At 44.2% G+C, this 18,822-nt stretch overlaps 1 protein-coding gene across 10 annotated transcripts in view; it reads right to left on the bottom strand.

Moving 5' to 3' along the window:
- Positions 1-18,822, bottom strand: part of MAPK10 (mitogen-activated protein kinase 10) — a 232,692-nt gene that overhangs the window by 154,929 nt on the left and 58,941 nt on the right. For 6 of the 10 annotated variants that reach the window (XM_053404162.1, XM_053404165.1, XM_053404157.1 and 3 more), the window contains exon 2: positions 15,118-15,331. The exons of the other annotated variants lie outside the window; for them this stretch is intronic. The gene's annotated coding sequence lies outside the window, so the exon portion shown is untranslated. The remainder of the gene's footprint in view (positions 1-15,117; positions 15,332-18,822) is intronic. 10 annotated transcript variants of the gene reach the window in all.

Below are 18,822 nucleotides of genomic sequence, written 5' to 3'. Positions count from 1 at the left end.
TGAAACTGCTAGAATGAAGCAGAAACCCCAACCAAGAAAAGGGGAGGAAGTATCTAGCCTCTGCTTGATTGTTTTCTTCAATCTCTGTGTGTCAAATAGACTTGAAAGCTGCATTATCACATAATTTACTTGCCAGAGCTAGTGTCCTACATGCTGTCTCTTGCTATCTATGGTTTTACACATTGTCCCAAAGAGCGTAATGGAACTAAAACCGCAATTTTTCAGGGGGGAAAAGATATTGTATATAGCACAACTTAGAGCTGTTGTTGCTATTCTGCCACAATGGCAGCTCCTTCTCCTATACAGGCAATGACCCACTTACGTGCATCCAGCTGCTGGGAATTGCAAGTGGTGTTGCTCTCAGGTCCTGCTTTGGGGCTTGCCATAAGCATCTGGTTACCTACTGTGACAACAGGATGCTAGACTAGATGGGTCATTGGCCTGCTCTTCTTGTCTCCTTTCCATGACAAAAGAGCTTGGTTGAGTCACTGTTTTATAAAGGCACCATAAAACAGAAAGCTTTCAGCACAGTAGGTTGTATCCTAAAGGACTCAGGCCTAAAAGCCTTGCTGGCAAATGTAACCTTTTAAGATGGAAGCTGAAGCAGGCAAAGCAAACGTTCAACCAACAGCAATGACTCCCTTTTATTAATCCCTCTGCATTTCACTTTACTGGATGCAAGCCGACTAACTCTTTTCAGCCACGAGGCACATCCAGAAACACAGTTACTGTATCCTCCTCATTCTTCAGGCCTGGCAGTATACATCGGTCAAAATGGCTGTTGGACAGAGGTTGCGAACCAGAGTCAGTCTGGTCATGAAGAGTGCAGGGCAGAAATAAAATATAGCAGCATTTTGGTTCTCTGTCCACAAAAGGCAATTAGATTTCCTGGGGATTCTGGTTATAAACCCCATAAGTGGTATTCTAATGGTAGCAATTTGACATATATACGTATCAAGGTGGTTCAGGACTTATAGACAAGTGGTTTCTCTCTTTCAAAGAAGTGGGGATGGTTGTAAGGTTTATTAGGGGTCGTAAATAAACTTCAAAAAGCAACTTAATGGAGACTCAAACCCACAAGTAAACAAATCCTTGTAAGAGTGCTCTCATAAACAGGTAATACAATGGAAAGGGGAGTCAACCCTTTGCCAAGTTTCAACCCCACAAATAAAAAGATTACATGAGAATCATGTTAAAGATCTCATGGAGGACTCATCAAAAATGGCTGTGTGAGGGGAAGCCAAGTGGGTCCTTTCTGGCCTGCTGCTTCCTGAAAGATCCGGAACATTGTCATTCCTTCTTTTCGTCACGTTGCCAAAGGAATGTTGGCACTAGTTGTCACCTGGATGGATGTGAGTGTTTTAATTATCATCTGCCAAAGGTAATAATTTTAAGGCCAAAATTCAGGGCCGCAATCAGTCACTGGAAAGTCTCTTGAAGTCTTTTAATAATAAAGGCCGCGTATTTAACAATGGGTTTTTGTTTTTTTATGAGACATCGCGGCTTATTTATTACCTGAACTTGAAGAGTTATGGGGCCATAAAGATATATAAAGTAATTTTACTCGGGAAACTTAATTATATTAAAAGATCGCCAAAGAATATTCCGCTCGCTTCACAACGCGATGCAAGACAGGTGTGAGTCTTTCAAGTTACGAGGGATAATTTTGCCACAGGCTGTTGGAGTGTGCCCCCTCCCCATCCATTGCCAGCAAGCTCACTCCTGGATGTTTTCCAAGAAAGTCCCAGAGAATGAGGCATCTGATCATAGCCTGCATTTTAATCAAGGCTTATATTTTGATCAGATTCCTGTATTCTAAAAATGACCTTAAAGAAATATATATTTGTAAATGTTTGTATCTCTCATGCCAGGCAGAAACCATACTCTGGCAGCTGTTTATCTTCTTGATCAAGGGCCCCCCTGATCTATAGCAGTGTCTCAGGGTTGTAAAAGGAAAAAACAGGCTGGGAGCAAAAGGTCACACTGACCATACAAATTATAGAATACAATCAAGGTTGCAAAAACACAATTAAATAGTAATAATTATTGTGCCTCCCATTAAACTTGAGCCACATCTTCCTAAGGTTAAAAGGGCAAATAAACAGCAGCTAGACTAGGCAAAGCAGCTCTCTGAAACTGCTTTGAATCTTTGAATCTTTAGAATTTAGCTTAGCTTTTGCTAAGTTCCCTTTCTTCTAAAAAACTATGTTATGAAATATTGGCTTAAATGTAATTATGCAAAGGATTTAGAAAGTAAGAAATCATAGAATCATAGAATCATAGAAGAGTTGGAATAGACCACGAGGCCCATTGAGTCCAGACCCCTGCCAAGCAAGAAAAACACCATCAGAGCACTCCTGACATATGGTTGTCGGGCCTCTGCTTGATGACCTCCAAAGAAGGAGATCTTTCATTGATAATGTGTGGGAAGGTGAACAAAAAGATCTGTTCAGATAAAATTAGCCACCATCTGTTTTGGAGTGAATAGGGCAATAGGGCAAAAGATGAAATGTTAGTTAAGGCGCCTAGTCTAGGGCAAAAGGTTATCTGGTAATTAAGGTGCCTGGTCGAGGTAAATGTAAGATATATGACTACTTATTTGCCAATTATAAATAGAAGGAAATATAGCTCTTTGTCTCCCATAAAAGGTAATAGGAAATGGGTGTATCTTTTATGATTGGTTCTAGCAAACAGCCAATAGGAATTTTAACCAGGCTGATTGGACAGAGGCAGCCAAAGGAGGAGCAAGGGGGCTGAGCTGAGGGAATATAAGTGCTGGCCATAAGGGCAGGAGGCCAGGCCAGAGCTTGGTAACCATATACCACTGTGCCTCTTATTTATTTGTCTGACAAATAAATTATTATTTTAATTTCTCTATTGCTGCGTTGAATATTTCATTCCAGCTAAGCGTTAACCACAAGCAGGGTGCTACAAGAACAGAGCCTCAAACCTTTGGCATTATAGCAGTCAGCTTCCTAAATCTTCCCCTGCCTAGCAGCTGGTCTTTCAGGCAGGGCAATTTACCTCATCAGCTGACAGATCAGTTGTCCCTGCAGCAGGTATGGGTAACCCTTGAATCTCCAGGTGTTGTTGCCCCATCTTCCTTGGCCACACTTTCTCGGGCTGATGGGAGTTGTGGTTCAGCAGCATCTGGAGGGCCAAATGTTCCCCACACCTGTCCTACATGGAACTGTATATTGGTCTCCCTCCTGTCCTCTTAGTCTTCTCCCCTGGCCCCATTTTATCTCCCACCAAGTGAGCACCAAGGGAAATGTTATGTACTAAGCTTAGATCCTAGAACAATAGGCAAGTAGGATCCTAGAACGCAACAACTGATTGGCTTGCAGGAAAAGACCAATCAGGCTCCAGGAGGGAAGCAGAGTCAGCCAATCAGATGGACTCATTGTGTAAATAATGTATATAAAAGCCTGAGGTTTGGGGGGCAATTAAATCGCTGTTTTACAAGCTGCAATAAAGAGCATGAAATCACTACAGGACTCTGAGTATATTTCAGGAAATCTGAGCAGACACCCAACAGGCTGATTCAGTAAGCTATGAGGGTTTCTGTGGCATCACAGCAGTTCACTTCTATCAAGCAATACCCTATGATTCTGAAGCTTTGGCTGTCTGCAAGCTAAAGAAAACACTGTTGTAAAGACCAGGCCCCATTAAACTGTTCTCACAAATATATTTCAGCGGGCAATTTTATTTATTTGAGGCATTTTAGCGGGCTTTTCAATCAGCCACCTAGTGAGCTTCATTGGAACCCAGGTCTCCCCAGTCCAAGTCCAACACACACATTGCTATATGAATCAGCAGTATTGAACTTATTTAATAAATGTTTGTTTTTAAAAGGTGCATTTCCAATCATCTTACTCTGTGCAAGGCTTAATTCATGCCAGCCCTCCTCACTGTTCTGCCACCCAACCTGTTTTAATAATAATAATTTAATTTATACATACATACATACATACATACATACCCAGCCCATCTGGCACAACCCTAGGATGTAAGAAAGTATCCTGGGCCATGTCCAAAGTACTTTTCCCTCACCAAGGTGTGACCACAAATGGTGTACACACCAGAGATTAGGGAGGAGGCCTTCTATGGCTCAGTTCAGAGATCGTAACTCAACCATGGCTTGACCACTTGGAAGATGCTTTAGGTGTGCATCCCAGCCCTTTCCTCTCCCTTCACATGGTCTAACACCATTAATGATAGGTGTTAAACATAGTTTGCTATATCTGAATTGTACAAGCTATAGTTCTTGCAAACCATAGTTTACTTCCAACCCAAAATGTGAAACCCACATATAACGCGCGTTCCCAACGGCCAGACCATGTTTTAGGCATGAAAGTAGGGTGATATCAGAAGGTGACTTGAAGAAGGTGACAACCTCCACTGCCACTTTTTTTCAAATAATTAAGCATTGATTATATACACAAATTGTTGTGTGCAGAGACAACACCTGGTTTCCGGGTTTATGTGCTAAGTGAAGCAATTTCCTTGTCATGACAATATTACAAGCTTCAGGTGGTGGACTTTTCAGCTTTTCTAGCATGAACTGAATGTTATCCTTCCTAAACGTAGTGGATGACCAGTTAAGGCAGTTACCTGATTTTCTGATAATACTTCATTTTCGCTGAGTATCATTACCAGCCAGAGAGAGAACGATCAAGTCCACTTTAGAATTCAGAGCAGAGCGTCCTGGGATAGCTCTTCATGAATTCGATTAAAGTTGATGTTCACTGCGAGGAGTTCTTACATGCATAAATAGTGTATGAGAAGTACATAAGTGTGGCATGCCATCCTGAATAACTCACAGAGCAAATCAAAATCCAAGATGTAAGATCACTCTGAAGACATGTGGCCCAGCTCGAGGGCTAAAACTCAGCCTACTGAAGTTTACAGGAAGGAGAGATGGATTGGGAAATCCAGGCTAGAGGAAGAGAACAGTGTAAGTGTAAGAAATTTAGTAAATGAGTGAAACAGGGCTGGGCACCCTGCAGCATGTGAACTATTTGCCCTTTCATATGACCTAGACTGCATCTTAAAAAGTAGAGACATCACCTTGCCAACAAAGGTCCATATAGTAAAAACTATGGTTTTCCCAGTAGTGATGTATGGAAGTGAGAGCTGGACCATAAAGAAGGCAGATCGCCGAAGAATTGATGCTTTTGAATTATGGTGCTGGAGGAGACTCTTGAGAGTCCCATGGACTGCAAGAAGATCAAACGTATCCATTCTGAAGGAAATCAGCCCTGAGTGCTCACTGGAAGGACAGATCCTGAAGCTGAGGCTCCAATACTTTGGCCACCTCATGAGAAGAGAAGTCTCCCTGGAAAAGACCCTGATGTTGGGAAAGATGGAGGGCACAAGCAAAAGGGGACGGCAGAGGACGAGATGGTTGGATAGTGTTCTCAAAGCTACTAGCATGAGTTTGACCAAACTGCGGGAGGCAGTGGAAGACAGGAGTGCCTGGTGTGCTCTGGTCCATGGGGTCACGAAGAGTCGGACACAACTAAATGACTAAACAACAATAACAATGCTAAAGCAGCTGTAGAATCAGGTGAGTTCATTGTCATTGTTGCCTTTTTAAAAAAAACAAGTAGAGAACATTGTTTCCAGACTGTGTCCTGTCTTGACCGCTTATTTGTTTCATTATAGATTGGCGTCATTTCGAACAAAGGTATCCTAAGGTCTTATTTGGAAGGCCCAACAACCTCTGGCAGTCTACAAAATGTCATCAGCTGTTTCAATGAGAATCAAGTCTGCAGAATGATTTTTATATTTATCAATGCATTGCGGATTTGAAGGTTATCCAAAGGAAATCACCCTCATCTCCATTTGTTTTTTAAATGTTACTGGTTAATTACAAGTTTTTATAATAACAGAGCCTGGGGCCTGCTTATGTTTCCATTGATGTCAACAGAAAATGTCTACAGAATCTTATTGTGCCTTCAAGATAAGGAACAGCCTATTTCTCAAATTATATGTACATATAACCACGCCAGACACCAGCAGGTAATTATGAACATTATTCATCTGTACACTATTTTCTCTTTCCATGATCTGACATTATTGGGGTGGGAACCTCAATAAATTTAATTTAATCTGGCAGTTCTGTGGTGCCTTTAGTTTTCAAGAGTGACACTAATAACTGAAATTAATTCCCATTGTGGTACCTGTGTGATGGCTGCTCTACTTGAAGCACTGGTGTTAACCTCTAAAACAGGTTTGAAGAACCTCTGCCCCACCCCCAATATTGCTGAACTTCAACTCCCATCATCCCTTGCCATTCACCATGCTTGCTGGGTTGATGGGAGCTGTAGTTTAGCAACATTCAGAGGACCAAAGGTTCCTCACACCTACTCTAAAGTCCCATATGATCTAGGGCCAGGTTTTCTGAAGGATATGAATCTACCTGAACCCAAAGGTTTTGGTGAAATTTTATTTTCAGAGGCTGGAGTCACCACCATAATTAAATGAATTAAGCAAATGTATTGGGGCTAGTACACACATGCATGCTCATCGCTAGAAGACTACAGCATCAAGGATTTGCATGTATTTGTGAACAGTCCATGATAGATCTTGCGATACCTTTCTTTCACCTCAAATCAGGAGTGGAGAAACGGGATCAGGCCGGAAGGCCAAATCCTGGATCCCCACCCCCACCCCAGCAGGCCACATTACCTGATATTATCATGACATCTGGTGACCAATTTTTCTTTCATAGTGCAGCAAGCTATGCTATAAAGAGCACGGATCAGCAACAGAGTTCCCCATGGGAAGTCAACACACTAGATGTCACTGCCTATCAGCTGCTATGCGCTGACAGCAAAGCCTCTCTTGCCAATGAATAATCAGGAGGGCACTTCAAGGCTCCCAATTGTGCACTGACAGCAGCAGTGTAGGGACCACTTTAGAACTGCATGATCCCTTCAGGACAGTCACAGTCCCGCCCCCTCACAACCACATACCCATCTAAGATGATAGAACCTTCTAATATTATACAATAAACTTATAATAAGAACCAGTAAGAATCATTGGGGAGACATTGCAACAAACAATGCAGATCTCCACGCATTTTCCTTAAGCTAAATCTATTTTCTTTGCATGGGCAAATTATTTGGAGTGCTCCAATATCACTTTTCAGAGTAATTTAAGTTGTAATTTATTTATTTTTGAAGTTCCATTATACATACAAGAGAATGGTGGGCAAGTTCTGTTAACTGAATAAACTGCTGTTTTCACTGTTCCTAAATGCTGTAGCTTTGCAGCATACAAAAGAACTCATCCTCCATGTTCTTCCTGCATGCCTTCTCTAGAGTGTCCCTAGTGTTAGGATTCATTCCCCATGTTGCAGTCATGGGATTCTTTTTATCACATATCACATGTTTTCATTCCACATTGTGGGAAGTGATGGAGACAGGATCTTTTTATTACTGTGTTTCCGTGATGTAGGACATTTGTCCTTTTGTTTTTTCTCTTTGCTGTCTGATGCTAAAGAGGAAGGAGCTGAGTTACGATGCTCCGAGTGTGTACAGTGGTACCTCGGGTTAAGTACTTAATTCGTTCCGGAGGTCCGTTCTTAACCTGAAACTGTTCTTAACCTGAAGCACCACTTTAGCTTCTGCTGCTGCCGCCATGCCACCGGAGCACAATTTCTGTTCTCAACCTGAAGCAAAGTTCTTAACCCGAGGTACTATTTCTGGGTTAGCAGAGTCTGTAACCTGAAGCATATGTAACCCGAGGTACCACTGTACATGTAAATAAGCGTAGTTTAGCCAAAAGCTGTGCTACTGAGTCTGAATGCTGACTGCCTATACTCTGCTTATCCTAAAGTGTGGTCATGCTTCTTGGTATCAGTCGCTGTGATGTTCGGGCTGGAGAAAGCTTTTGAATCTCCTGACCGACCAGGAGGGAGAGAACATGCCAGTCAGGCATGTGTCTCTATCAGATTTCTACTCGTGTGTAGGATCTCCCAACACCTAGGAGCCAATCCTCAGTGACCGACTCACCTCTTTTCACTCTGATTAGCTCCAACAGCTAAATAGCTCTCATGCTGATTAGGAGGCTGTCAACAGAAGCTGTCAACAGTGACCCTTGCTGGAGAAACGGCAATGGGTCTTTGACCCCCCCCCTCAGTGACCCTGAACCCCTACACCTCTAACTGTCCACCACACCTTTAACTGCCCCACACCAGATGTTGCTTATGACATTGTTCGGAGGAAACAGCCTTGCAGGCCAAACTGGGACCTGGGCCAGGCTGAATTAGTCCCTTGGGCTGGACGTTCCTCAGGCCTGCCTCAAAGGAAAGGCTTTTTGATGGAGCCAGTTCTTACATTCATCTGCCAGGTATAAAACAGCAAAATAACAAGTCTGCATTCAGAGTTGAAACAGTGTTGAACCATTAAAACACATTGTAACGGTGCGCATAAGAATTTGCATCACATTGCTCAAGAGGCACTGCAGAATATAAATCTTCAGGGCTTGTCAAGTGGAAGGAGAAATTGAGTGATATATGTGCATGTGTGAACCAGCTCTTAAGTGCCTAATTTTCCAAATGTAAGCTAACTTCTCCTAGAAAGGATGATCAGTGGAGTGGGATGGGATGGCCTTCCTCTTGCAGTTTGGATCCCACCAAGCAATGTAAACACATAGGGTGAGAGACAAGCAGATAAGTCTGCAAAACTTTGAGACTCTGGAGAGCTGCTGCTGGTCAGGCCAATTATTTAAGGAAAGGGAATCAGAAGGCTTATTACCCTCCCCAGCACCACAAAAAAAAACCCTGCCCCTGTCATTACGTCTTCCGAGCAAACACTGAAACCTGACAAGTGGTACTTTCAACAGGTGCCATGGGGTTGCAAAGTGAATAGATTCTGTGGCCAGAATCAAGCAGGGGTGTGGTTGTTCACTTAGTTGAATGCCCCACCACTCAATTTCTTACCCCTGTATACAAAAGGTAAAGGACCCCTGGATGGGTCCAGCCAAAGGCAACTATGGGGTTGCAGTGCTTATCTCCTTTTTCAGGCCAAGGGAGCTTGTGTTTTCCCACAGACAGCTTTCCGGGTCATGACTAAACCACTTCTGCCACAACAGAACACCATGCCGGAAAACAGAGCACATGGAAAAGCCGTTTACCTTCCCACCGCAGAGGTACCTATTTATCTACTTGCGCTGTTATGCTTTCGGACTAAGGTTGGCAGGAGCTGGGACAGAGCAACGGGAGCTCACTCAGTTGTGCACATTTGAACTGCCAACCTTCTGATTGGCAAGCCCAAGAGGCTCAGTGGTTTAGACCACAGCACCACCCACGTCCCTATCCCTGTATACAATACTGATGTAGATGTAACAATGGTATGAGACACCCTAGGGCATCTTTATATGTTCATATGTATTTTCAGCAGCCATATCTCTTCCAAAGCCATGGCAAACAATTATATTTGCTTTAGGGCCATTCTGAGGAACCAGCAGCCATGAGAATGGCCCTGGAGTCACATAAAGGCTTCTTGGCAAGCACATATGGCTCATGGCCAATAGCCTGGCAATTCCCGTCTTAGAATAGCGCCAGGCTAGCAAGGTTGCTTCTTCCTTCCCTTCTTTTTCGGGTAACTTGCAGCAGCATGACAAATGCAAAGCCTGAAGTAAGTATAAAACGCAGAAGTACTGCTGGAAGTGTTAAAATGCAGAGTCAGCTTTTCTTGGCGAACGTTGGCAGCTTCTGTGAAATCAAAGAAAGCCTGCACTGCTCTGAGAAAGCCTGCACTTTCTTTGAGAAAGAGAAGTTTGGTTAACAGGGCAAGTAGCTAGTCAGAATCCCACTCTAAGGCAGACTGTGCTTACTCTGCTACAGAAGAGGAGTTAAGGTATTGGGAGCCAGAGAGTTTCTGAAGTTTCCTGCTAAAACATTCCTCCCATTCAATGTAGCAGGAGAACGAGGCAGGATCCAAATGCCCCCTTATAATGTTGCAGCACTATTACAATGCAGCAAATAGGACCTTGCAAGATAAAATCTTTCTCGTTTTTTCAGAATAACAATATTGCAGCCTTTCTCTCTCTATCTCTCAAAGTCTTATTCAAACAATTAATCCTGAAGTATGCTCAAAAGAGCAACAAGCCAGGACACCAACACACCAAAACAGCAGCTTGGTACAGTGGTACCTCGGGTTAAGAACTTAATTCTTTCCGGAGGTCCGTTCTTAACCTGAAACCGTTCTTAACCTAAGGTACCACTTTAACTAATGTGGACTCTAGCTGCCACCGCCACGCTATTTCTGTTCTCATCCTGAAGCAAAGTTCTTAACCTGAGGTACTATTTCTGGGTTAGCGGAGTCTGTAACCTGAAGCGTCTGTAACCCGAGGTACCACTGTATTTGTATTTTGCTTCAGATAATTCCCCGAACTTTCCATACCTTATCTCAGTTCTGCATTAGCCTTTCTACCTTGCACAGCAAAGCTGCAACCTATTTTTGAGGAAAAAATTCTCAGCCGTTGTGAATGCTCCTTTCAGTCCCCTTCTGGTCCTTTGATTTTGGCCTCGTTGCCTAATGCCAGACATAGACCACCTGGCGACATTCACACTATACGTCTAAAGCATTCTTATAGCACTTAGACAGACATGGATGTCATCCCCCAATAACCCTGGGAACTGTAGTTTGTTAAGGAGAGCTTCCTGCAGCCAATCGGAAGCTGCGCCTTGGTTTCTGAACGTTTTGGAAGTCGAGTGGACTTCCGGAACAAATTCCCTTCGACTTCCGAGGTACGACTGTATGTGCAAACTTGACCACTTCGATCTACAGAACTGGCACTGTTATATGTGTCACATAATACCCATTAGCCCTTGCAACAAATCAATCATTTACTGCAGCAGCACCCACACTTCGGAACTCCTCGCCTATTGAAATTAGGCAGGTGCTCTTTTTCAGCACCTGCTAAAAAAAATTTTTTTCTTTTGGCAAGTCTATTCAAACAAGTTGCCGTTGGTTTTAATCTGGTTTTAGCTTACTGACAATTTATTTTTATTTTTATTTGGAATATTTCTTTCTAACTGTTGCTTTGCTGATAATTTGATTGTTTTATTCTTTTTCTGGCCTTCTTTGAGGTTTTATTAGAATCGTGCAGTATACACAAGTTGTAAAGCAAGAAAGCAAGCAAACATATGAGTTAGGCTGGAAGAGAACCCCCTCTGAGTCGCCTCCTTCAGAGTTTGCCTGAAATACCTGCAAGCACGGTGGCGCTGTGGGTTAAACCACAGAGCCTAGGACTTGCCTATCAGAAGGTCAGAGGTTCGAATCCCCGCGACGGGATGAGCTCCCGTTGCTCGGTCCCTGCTCCTGCCAACCTAGCAGTTCGAAAGCACATCAAAGTGCAAGTAGATAAATAGGTACCGCTCCAGCAGGAAGGTAAACGGTGTTTCCGTGTGCTGCTCTGGTTCACCAGAAGTGGCTTAGTCATGCTGGCCACATGACCTGGAAGCTGTACGCCGGCTCCCTCGGCGAATAAAGCGAGATGAGCACCGCAACCCCAGAATCGGCCACGACTGGGACCTAATGGTCAGGGGTCCCTTTAACTTTTTACCTTTACCCTGCTACAGGTTACCTAGCATCTCCCTGCTACTTCCATCCAAAATGAGCCATGCAGCCTGAGGCTGTTACCATCACTGTTCCAACATTCCAAGGAATCATCTGAAAAGTGGGGGGGAAATGGAGGATAGAGGGCAGGAGAAAAGGTAGACCCAAAGGGTACTATTACATGCTCAGGAAAGTATGATTTTGGTGCCTGCAGCTGAAACACAGAAGCCCTGCTGATGCAAACGATTAATAAGAATTAATAAGAGATTATGGGTCGGGCTTTCACCTCTATACTTATGTGTCAATTGCAATCGAAAGAATCCTAAGCAAATTATAAGGAAAATATAGACATGAATGGAGCCTTACTTATGCAGCCACCTCATTCTAAGCATTTAAGGCAAAGCAAGAATTAGGGCAAAAGCAGCCCAGACTGTTTGACACACTGATTTGTGCTTGGGGAGGCAAGGCTTCCTTCCTTTTCTTTTTCTAGTTTAAAAGCCACTGAGTCTGCCGGCGATTTCAAGGGCACAGCAGCAGCACTGTGGCCACCAGTAGCTTTAAACTGGGGGGGGGGGGAATAAAAAAATAAAACTGCATTTAAAAAGGAAACTCAGTTACCACGGGAAGCCCCCTCCCAAACAATTGCTTTGGGCTCATACAGCAGTCCCCAACACAGAGTTCTTCCTTGTGTCCTTTTTATTAAGAATTCATTGCAATCTTTGCTCAAGGTGATATTGGGGCAGTTATACATGATTCCATTTTCAGTATTGCAGGGTGCTTTCAGGGTAGAAACACACTTCTAATTGGTGCATGTCCTCTTCAACCAGGCCTTTGGCCTATTAATATTCTAAGCCTTTTAAATATGTTAGTGGGAGGGGGGTATTGTTTTGCTGTTTTAGCCTTAATTAATGATCCTGCTTTCAATATCGCTTAAGTTTCAGAGTAGAGACACACTGCTTCACTTCCACTTGCTGCACGTCCCCTAACTCTCTGCTGAAACCCTGCAACTTTTCATATAGCAGTAATGCACTAACTTTAGAGAAGCATCGCAGAACAATAAATTGGAATGATGTGCGGACAGTCTAGTTTAGATCCACCACTATTATCGTGCCAATAGCATATCATAGAACGCACCTCCGAAAAAACAAAAACAAAACAACCAGTAACATCGACCTGGAGAGACTCACTGCCACTCCCAGTTATGAAATGGTTGGAGGTGGTTTCCATGCTCGGTAAACACTTCCAGTGTCATTCTGCCTGGACACTGAGGTCCAGCGCCGAGGGCCTTCTGGCGGTTCCCTCACTGCGAGAAGCCAAGTTACAGGGAACCAGGCAGAGGGGCCTTCTCGGTAGTGGCACCCGCCCTGTGGAACGCCCTCCCACCAGATGTCAAAGAGAAAAACAACTGCCAGACTTTTAGAAAACATCTGAAGGCAGCCCTGTTTAGGGAAGCTTTTAATGTTTAATAGACTATTGTATTTTAATATTCTATTGGAAGCAGCCCAGAGCGGCTGGGGAAGCCCAGCCAGATGGGCGGGGTATAAATAAATTATTATTATTATTATTATTATTATTATTATTATTATTATTATTATTATTATTCCACACAAAGCAGTGGAGCCAGAAAAGGGGATGGGCAAGTCTTTAAGCAGCAGAAAGAAGAATGTGCAGGAGACTAGAGCCAGGTATTGAGAAAAGTGACTGGTGCAACAAACATGGGAGGGGATAAAGTTCTGCACACTTTTCCTTTCGATGCTACAAGATCTCCCCTTCCTAGCTTTATATGTGATGCCAGTTCTTGGGAGCAGGGGGTTGGGGCAAGATGCCCTCCTTGGACCCCCTCACTGAGTGAGCTCACCTTATCACACCTGGCAGCACTGGCCCCTCAAATATGTTTTTTTGTGAGTGACCCAATCCACCCTGAACAACATGGCAAGCTGGGTACAGGTGGTTGCACCAGTTATTTCCTCTTAATTCTGGTTATATGCTCAGGGAAGTCAGGTAAGGAGATGAGCAGCCTGAGGGGCTCTAGGGACTGGAAATGGACCATTCTCCATAAGATGGGCCACAGCAGGTGTTGGACTCCAAGTCCTGCATCCAGTCTGCTCCTCAGATCAACAGCTGGCTGGCTTTGCTGTGTACCAAGAACCTTGGAAACTGCTGAAAGCTTGATGCTAAGAGGCCAATACAAGCCTCAGCTTCCATATCTGCATATAGTCAATCCACCTCTTTAATTCTTTTTCCCTGGGCAGGCTCTACCTTACAAGTCGAGTACAATGCCTGGGATGGAGCAGCCTGTTAGGCAATTTTTCTCCTGTGCATTAAGGAAATGTTGATTGATTGAACAAGCTGGAATAAATCAAGCTAGCCAGGAATTCTGGCTAGGATCAGGGGATGGAAACTGCTTTGTTTGCAACTGCTTTGTACTCCCAAACCCTTGCAGCACTCAGCACCCTAAATGACTGGAGTTCTTTACAAGAACTAAAAGGAATTTTGCTTTACCCATGCTAGGTAAAGCTACTTCTTGAATTATTTCTGTTGTTATTGGAACAGGCCATTTGAGCTTCAGATGCTTGAAAGCAGAAAGACACAAATTAATAATATAAAAAGCTGTGCCACTGGTTCAACTAGCATAGTGCTATCTACACTGACAGGCAGAAGTTCTCCAGGTTTGGGGGCAGAGGCATAGCTGTCAACCGTCCCTTATTTGACAGGAAAGTCCCTTATCCCAGCGCTGTGTCCCGCTGCTGTCCCTTATTGATGATGTCCCTTAAATTTCCTGGGTTTCAAAGGAAGCAGCTCCTCTCCCTCCCTCCCAGCCAGTCTAAGAACGACTGGGGGGTGGAGTTTGCATGCCTTGTGCCGATCAAATCAGCCACGTTGCCTGGGGACTCGCCTTTGCTCAGCGCTCCCCAGCAGAGAGGTGACGGTGGTTTTCCTTGCTGCATCCCCTTTGCCGGGTTGCTGCGCTGTGGGAACCACCACTTGAGGCTTCATTTGGCTGCTGGCTGGGCTTTCTGCCTTTGGCTTGGAGGGGCTCAGAAGTTGAACATACCTGTGCTTGGAAAATCCCTTATTTCGGCTGCTGGTCCCTTATTTTCGAGGCTGCTGGTCCCTTACTTTCAAATCTGTAAGTTGACAGCTATGGGCAGAGGACTTTTTCAACTTTACCTGCAGAGGCTGGAGACTGAACCTGAGATCTTCTGCAGGGAAAGTATGTACTGAATCTGCCACTCAGCCAGCCCGTATCCTTCTCTAGCCTCAACCTACCATTTAGAAATGCAACCATCTTTGTTACCATGAAACCGCTGGCTGTAGCACAGGGCGTGGGAACATATTGAAAGCACACAGTGCTAAGGGCTGGCTTGGAGAGTGGGAGGAACAAGCTGGCACATGGAAGAGAAGGGCAGCAGAAGCAGAATCTGAGCAAGCCAAGAATTAAGTGCTTGGAATTAAGAAGCAGAGGAAGGCAAGAGGCGTCAATACCGAGGCAGAGACCACACAGCCAAGCGCCACCTAAATTCCTACGGCAAAAGAGACATACCTTAGTGTCTAAAGGCAGGAAAGGGAGATGGAGACCTTTAAAATGCTGGTGCTTGGCCACCTATGGATGGGAAGACTTGAAGCTCTGCAGCTGAACGCCAACTCCTCCTGCTGCCGCTCTCCCTCCTTAGGTGCTCTTGTCTGCAAAGTCTCCGCTTCATCTGGAGCTCAGAGAAAAGGCAATGCAGGGAGGGCTTGAATCCCCAGTTTCACACCTGCCAAACATTTGAGAAACCAAGAGAGGTTGATTTAAGCTCTTCCACCTGGCGACTGCTGAAATTAAAAGTTCTACTCCCCCACCCCCACCCTCCAAAAAACCACACACACAATTCTTCTACTTATTGCTATGCACTATTACTTATATTGGTGGGAGGCAGGTGGTGCTGTGGGTTAAACCACAGAGCCTAGGACTTGCCAATCAGAAGGTCGGCAGTTCGAATCCCCGCGACGGGGTGAGCTCCCATTGTTTGGTCCCTGCTCCTGCCAACCTAGCAGTTCGAAAGCACATCAAATTCAAGGAGATAAATAGGTACCGCTCCAGCGGGAAGGTAAACAGCGTTTCCGTGTGCTGCTCTGGTTCGCCAGACGCAGCTTAGTCATGCTGGCCACATGACCTGGAAGCTGTACGCCAGCTCCCTCGGCCAATAAAGCGAGGTGAGCGCTGCAACCCCAGAGTCGGTCACAACTGGACCTAATGGTCAGGGGTCCCTTTACATTTACCTTTATTACTTATATAGCACCATCAATATACATAATTGATTCCCAGCTTTCTGCTATCAGCTTGCAATCTGGAAAAAACTTGAAATGTAGAACAACTAATATGATTTGCATACTTGGGACCCCATAACAAAAGACACTGCTAACAGAAGGTTTCCCCAAAGCAAAGACTTGTTTTCCTCAGGACTGCAGCAGAGGAAAGGGTGGCATAGCTGTCAACGTCCCCCTTTTTTTAAGGGAAATTCCCTTATTCCGAATAGGATTCCTCGCAAGAAAAGGGAAAAGTTGACAGCTATGAAGGGTGGGTCTTCACATCCCCCTCCCATGCCTGCTCAATCTCATTGATATTATTAGCTCCAACTGATACAATTTCCTTTTTAAAATAAAAATAAAAAAATACCCTGCTTATTAGATTCAGGTGCATTTATTTTCACATCCAATTTGGCCCTTGGTTTTGCATCAAAATACATCATCAAAATGCAAAATACATCAGCCATCAACTTTCTCTGGTTTTCTTTGCAAAATCTTAACAACAGTAATGGACAGCCTTCCCTGACTCTACATTACACAGACTTCCTTTCGGCTATGGCAAATCTAATTAAATTCATTCCGTATACTGCCCATAATTGAGTTGGATGCAGGCCGAAAATGTACTGTACTGAGAGCACAGAGAACAGGTTAAAAACACTTCAAAAATGCACAGGCATTGCTGGCAAGATGCAATACTCTGAGGCTATCCTAAAAGAAAATTATGGAAAGGGTGGCAGGTCTCTGATTTCAACGGCCTACTTCCTAGTATATATATAAGTGGTGAACAATCGAAAAATGGTGGCTGTCAGCAATCATGAAGAGCTCCGTTGATGGCTAAGGCCAGTGGAGGGACATCTTCACCCACAGCCAGACCCTCTGTAGCAAGGCAGATCAGGGGTATGGATTGGTCTGTAGGTGAAATAAGAATATTTGCACACCTTCTCCTGTATTTTCACCATCTATTTTTCTCCGGGTGTTTTGAATTTTAAGTTGGGGAGGAGCTCACTGACACAGATAGTTTGGATGTATAACAGACCCTCCAAGTGTCCCTATTTTCCAGGGGTGTCCCTAATTTAGAGAAGCCATCCCAGTTTCTGATTTGATCCCGGAATGTCCCACTTCTCCTTAGGACATCCCTATTTTCATTGGAGAAATGTTGGAGGGTATGGAGTTATCTGACCCCTGAGCCATCTGAAGGCAGCCCTGTATAGGGAAATGTCAGGGGACTGCCATCGGAACAGGAGAGGGAGGCAGAGGGGCTGTTGGGATACAGAGAGCCTCCAAAAATCCTGAGGAGCAGTTCCTCTTCCAGCGGTGTGGGGAGAGCCACACCTCCAGTGGAGAAGAGAGGGAAGGGGCCAGCCAAGCGAGGGAAGGGCTTGAGGATGCTGCGGAGAGCCCCAGCGCCTCACCTGGCCAAGCTGGCCAGGAGGAACGCACACCACTTCCGTCGCCCACATTGCGCAGAGGGGTGAAACGCTGCCAAAGAAGGACAGAACTTTTTTCATGTATGCTACAACAGCAGCAAGAATTCTCATCGCAAAGTATTGGAAGATGCAAGATCTACCCACTCTGGAAGAATGGCAGATGAAACTGATTGACTGTATGGGATTGGCAGAAATGACGAGCAGAATCCGTGACCAGGGAGAAGAGTCGGCTGAAGAAGATTGGAAAAAATTTAAGGACTACTTACAGAAATATTGTAAAATTAAGGAAAGTTAAATGGTGTTGGATTGAAATTGAGTGGTTTCTAGCTGTAATGATATAAAGGAATATAGATGGGAAAAAAGGGTTTGAAAAATAAGGTAATATTATAAGCTGTAATGCTTTAAGTGAAGGATTTGCTGAACAAATAACTTTAATTGGGATATGAGGAGGAGAAGTATGAGGAGGTCTGAGAAACTTGTTATTGAAAAGTATGATTTATGAACTACATGTCTTTTTTAATGTTTTTGTTTGTTCTGTTTTTGTTTGTTTGTTTAAAAAATTGGAAAATTTAATAAATATTCTTTAAAAAAAGCAATAGCACAGAATAATCAGTGCACTCTTTTTTAATTAAATAAAATATATCAATATATTTTTTTTTTTAAAAAAAAAGAAACGCAAGGAGGGGAGGGGGAGGCTTGGAGTGCCGAAGTTCTTATGTTGGGGGAGAAGCTGGAAGGGGCCACTCCCGGATTCTGCAAGTGACTGAGACAGACATGAACTTGGTAGATCTGCACTGTAAATAGTTTGCACAATAAAACCTGTAAAAGACAGGTCGGAGTCCTGCCTGGTTACTCATGAGCAACCACCACACAGCATCTGACAGGAAGTTTTAAAAAAAGTTTAGTGTTTTATTATGGGTGTGTGGGTGTGGGTGTGTGTTGGAAGTTGCCCAGAATGGTTGGGGCAACCCAGCAAGATGTGTGTGGTATAAATAGTAAAATTATCATTATGGAACGGGACGTCCCTATTTTCATCAGAGAAATGTTGGAGGGTATGGTATAAAGCTTCCAAGATGTGGTTGGGGGAAAACAATGTTTATGGGATAAGGAGAAGCATAATAAGGAAAAGCAAGGGGATGTTTCCTGATGCGATAAAACTCATCACGGAACGACTAGAATCTGCATATAGGTCTATAGTTTTATGGGTCTTCCCCCATAGAGTGTTAAGTGCACCAGTCAACAGAGCTGCCCCTACTATTAGGCAGAGTGAAAAAGCTACCTCAGGTGGCAGGTATTAGGTATCAGGAAATAACAGCAAGGTGTTGGGGGGCAGAGTGCATGCACCTCACGGCCTGCCTTGCACCCCCTATTCTAGCCTTCTGCGCTCAGGTAAGATGGAGGACAATGTCTCGTCACCAGCGCTGAGAGTAAGACTCAAGAATCAACCTGGTTGGCTTCTCTGGGGGGTATGGGTTGGGCGCCATCTTGTCCTCTGTCTCAAGAAGCAACATGAGTTGGGCTAATCTTGCCAG

Source organism: Podarcis raffonei, chromosome 9 (assembly GCF_027172205.1).
Source record: "Podarcis raffonei isolate rPodRaf1 chromosome 9, rPodRaf1.pri, whole genome shotgun sequence".
In the NCBI taxonomy this organism is placed as follows: Eukaryota; Metazoa; Chordata; class Lepidosauria; order Squamata; family Lacertidae; genus Podarcis; species Podarcis raffonei.
Note: the sequence above shows the minus strand (reverse complement) of the source record. Positions and strands in the feature narration are given on the sequence as shown.